Genomic DNA, 4,406 nt, shown 5'->3' with positions numbered 1-4,406 from the left:
GGGGCGGGGGTGGGGAGGGGGCGGGGGGCGGGGGGTTGAAGTTCACCAGCCGCTAGGAGGGGGGAGGAGACGAATCCACCCCATGAGAAGCAACCGTCCATTGAGAGGCACGCCATCCACCATTAGTAATAGTGGGCTCGTCAGGGACGGCCAAGGGTGCAGGACTGGCACTGACAGACACAAAAGCCTTATTAGTAGAATTTCAAATCAAACATGAGATTGAAATTAAAGGCAAAGGAAGATGCATACAGAAAATTGAGGCATTTTAATTAGCAATAGAAGTGAAAGGCACCATTTTGATTAATCCTTCTGTCCAAACAGAGATAACATTGTACTACACAAACAGAGATAATTACGCTTTCCTCTTGAGGATTTCAAGATATATTAAAGATTCAGCTTTTGTTACAATTCCATCAATGCAATTTTCAAAACTTTCCTCTTGAGGATTTAAAGATATATTATAGGTTCAGCTTTTGTTTCAATTCCGTCAAAGCAATTTCACATCTGATGCTCCATATATACGACAGAAATGCATAGTAGTTATCTAACAACTTGAATCTGTATAAGAAGGTGAGGTTAGAAGATTACCCTTTTGTTACTTGGCATCAGGGCCTCCCAATTTGCTTGGGGTTTCTTCTCCATCTGCGACCTTCCATCCCCTGCTTGTGGTTGTTTCACCTGGTGCCTTCTAGTAATCACAAATCAAACCGTAAGTAAAGAAACAGAGAGAGAAGCAATAACCATGAAGAAAGTTTCAGTTTTTCTCACACCTAATCAATTATTGTGATAGATGCGCTCTAGCAAGCAAATTCAGGATCTATCCTCTACGCTCTGCAGAGAAACACGTTTTTTTATACAAGAAAATCTAGCAAGCAAGCTAGTTCAGGCGAAAACGAACAGAGAGTACTTGGTAGCAAGCAAGCTAACAGACAGACATACAATTTGCTCATAGATTTACTATCTTGATGTAGCAATAGACAAATTTGGGTGATTATTATGTTAAAATTACACTTGGTGCTTAGTAGCTACCACAGGCGCACCCATGCAAATAGTTGGTCTTCTGTTTGATTTTCCCAGGTTTTCTACATGACCGGGCTTATTTAGGTCAGGTATGTTACTTAACTAGTAGTGTTGGTGCAGTTAACATGTGCCTGGGTTTGTACAGAAACCGAGCTAATCCTGGCAACCTCGAATCAAGTAGCAGATTATTTGCATATATTGGCAAAGAAAAACCAGCTAGATCCAGGTTTAAATGAGGGCTACTATTTATCATGCTCTAGTCACAAAATCTAGCAGAATGTTGCTACTCCTAGTTTGGTTTCACAACCAAGAAGAATAGAAACTAGGCAGGCAGGCTAGAGCAGAGCAGCGAAAAAAACAGACCGACCTCCATGTGTGGCGTTCTGGATCGGAATCGACGATGTCATCCTCATCAACTCAGGTCCTGGTCGTCCATGGAGTCAGGCACCTGCTGCTGCGCCAAGTCAAACAGAAAAATAAATTAAATGGGATCTGGTCTGATAGAGGAGATAGAGGAGAGGATGTGGATCAAAGGAAGGCTGAGCTCGCCACAGTCGTCGCTGGTCTCAAATCCTGAGAGGTCACACATTCAGTTTTAAGAACGGAGAACATATTGTAATTATCTTGAGGTCTGGGAGATGTCCAAACAAAATAAATGAAGTCTTGAAGATGATGAGTTTGACAGCAAGGAAATCAGAACAAGAACAAGAGAATTCTTGGTGCCAAATTAACCACCACGTGCATATATATACTGATTACCCAAAGGAAAACCATGTAATAGCAAGCAAGGCCATGAAAACCACCAAGTACATAGGTATGTATATCTATCAAAGCGGCAGTTGCAAAACGATGCCATGTCTCGCATTTGCATGTAAAAAAACTGAACCCCAATGCTCTACTGTACAAACATAGATAATTACGCTTTCCTTTTGAGGATTTCAAGATATATTTTAGGTTCAGCTTTCGTTTCGACTCTGGTAAGGCAATTTTCACATCTAATGCTCCATATATACGACATCAATTCATAGTAGTTATCTAACAACTTGAATCTGTAGTAAGAAGGTGAGGTTAGAAGAAGATTACGCTTTTGTTACTTGGCATCAGGGCCTTCCAATTTGCTTGGGGTTACTTCTTCATCTGCGACCTTCCATCTGTAGTAGTCACAAATTAGACCATAAGCAAAGAGAGAGAGAGAGAGAGAGAGAGAGAGAGAGAGAGAGAGAGAGAGAGAGAGGCAATAACCAGGAATAAAGATTCATTTTTCTCACAGCTAATCAATTATTGTGATAGATGTGCTATAGCAAGATCAAAACCTCTTGTCTACTCTCTGCAGAAAAGGAAGTTTCAGTTTTATATATGTGGCGCAGAAAGCAAGCGAGTTCAGGTGAAAACGAATAGAGGGTACTTGGTACAAGCAAACAGACAGACAGACATACAATTTGCTACTTCCGTGGCCATACCAAAGAACTGCTCCAAGTATTAATTCTGCTGGATGTTCTTCATGAAATGCAACACGTTTTGTACAAGTTTTCGCTTAATAATTGTACTTACTATTTCCAATTTCATTTCAGTTGTCCCACTATAAACTACATTTGTATTTACCGTCTTACCAATAACCAATAGGTTATATATATACCCTTGGACAGAATTCAACTTCACTAGTAGAATACATTAATTACCATAGAATTCAACTTGATAGGAATGAACTAGTACTAGATCCTGAGTTTGATCCACAATCTCATAGGGGTGAGAAACACATTCTGTGAAGAACAAAAGGGTATAGATTTGAAAAGCCGGATACCGGTGTCCAATTTCTTTTCATTATGCTAAATCATTAACCTAAATCTATGTCCTGTTCTGGCACTAGTGTCTTGTTCATGCACTCTGTGTGATTATGAAGATGTAGAAATAATTTGAAGCAGAAAATGGTGCGGATTGAACGTCCAACCAGATTTAATTCTGGGCATGCACATACAGTTTGAACGACCAAACAAACAAACCAACGGTGAAGTGATGTGTATCCTGTGGGTACAAATGCAAGTCGTGCGTGTTCCAGAAGATAACAAGAGAAGAGAGAAAGGGGCGGGGGGGTTAAAGCTCACCAGCCGCTAGGAGGGGACAAGGAGACGAATCCGCTGAGTGAGAAGCAGCTGGTTTCCAGTGCCCAAATTTATTTCATTTTGCTGAAGTGACTTGTATCCTGTGCATACAAAAAAGCAAGCAGTGAAGTGACTTGTATCCTGTGCATACAAAAGCAAGTCGTGCGTGCTCCAGAAGAGAAGGGACTAGATTTAATTGTGGGGGTGCAGTGGGAGAGAGGAAAACTAAAGCTCACCATGTGCAGGAGCCGCTAGGAGCAGAGGAGACGAATCCGCCGCGTGAGGAGGAGTCATCCATCCATATTAGAAGCAGCCGTCCATTGAGTTGAGAGGCATGCGTCCACCATCAGGAAAGTGGGCTCGTCGGGGATGGTTTGGAAGGAATCGCGTCGGGGATAGCGCCATCACCGTCGATGGAGGAGTTGGCCACGGAGCTCGACCCGCAACCACCAGCGGGCGGAGATGGACATGATACGCGAGACTGGGAGCAGCTGGAGAGGGGGGTTGAGACTCTGGTGGCCGGAGATGTGGTGGTTGGCTGCCGCCCTTGAAGGTGGAGGTGGAGGTGGCATGGGTGAGAGGGGAGAGGAGACAGCGGCACTTGTCTATTGACCTTATGAATGGTCAACTCTTGATCTTTAGGTGGTGTCTGCCAGCTGTAGCTTGAGCCAACCATATGTGGCATCCATTGTTCCACCTTTGGCTTCAGATCAGCCGCCTTTTGTGAGAAACAAAGCCAAGGGTGCGGGGCTGGCACTGACAGACAAATAAGCCTAATTAGTAAAATCCCAAATGAAACATGAAGAGGCAAAATTAAAAGCAAAGGCAGATGCATATTCAGAAAGAAGGGGCATTTTAATTTTGCAATAGAAGTGAAAGGCACCATTTCGATCAACCTTGTTGTCAAAACAGGGATAACCCTCTACTGTACAAGAATGCAGACTATAGGAAGGCGACAACTAACTAGCTTTGCCATGAAAAGGAAGACAAGTAAGTGTCTCCCATAACAGAACATCCTCCTACACATAAGAATGTCGGTCTAATACCCCTTTTGCACGGACATAGGAATATCTTATAGCTCTCCTCTTGAGGATTTCAAGATTTATTCTGGGTTCTGCTTGCATTTCGATCGATTAAGTCACGGCAATTTTCACATCTAATCAAATAATTGTCATAGATGCGCTCTAGAAAGCGAATTCAGGACCTCTACTCTACTCTTTGCAGAGAAGAAAGTTTCAGTTTAATATATGTGGTGCAGTAAGCAAGCGAGTTTAGGTAAAAACGAAA

At 42.6% G+C, this 4,406-nt stretch overlaps 1 protein-coding gene across 9 annotated transcripts in view; it reads right to left on the bottom strand.

The window, feature by feature from the left end:
- LOC119274545 overlaps positions 1–4,406 on the bottom strand; it is an 11,859-nt gene that overhangs the window by 7,057 nt on the left and 396 nt on the right. For 2 of the 9 annotated variants that reach the window (XR_005135197.1, XR_005135205.1), the window contains exons 1-6: positions 3,356–3,559; positions 3,123–3,220; positions 2,104–2,171; positions 1,388–1,474; positions 589–688; positions 47–170 (exon numbers count right to left, since the gene is read on the bottom strand). The gene's annotated coding sequence lies outside the window, so the exon portion shown is untranslated. Of the gene's footprint in view, positions 1–46; positions 171–588; positions 689–1,387; positions 1,475–2,103; positions 2,172–2,262; positions 2,399–3,122; positions 3,221–3,355; positions 3,560–4,406 lie in introns of those variants that run through there. The other 7 variants (XR_005135198.1, XR_005135200.1, XR_005135201.1 and 4 more) reach the window with 7 other exon arrangements.

Source organism: Triticum dicoccoides, chromosome 3B (assembly GCF_002162155.2).
Source record: "Triticum dicoccoides isolate Atlit2015 ecotype Zavitan chromosome 3B, WEW_v2.0, whole genome shotgun sequence".
Lineage (NCBI taxonomy): Eukaryota > Viridiplantae > Streptophyta > Magnoliopsida > Poales > Poaceae > Triticum > Triticum dicoccoides.
The sequence above is the reverse complement of the archived record's forward strand: the minus strand, read 5'-3'. Positions and strand labels throughout refer to the sequence as shown.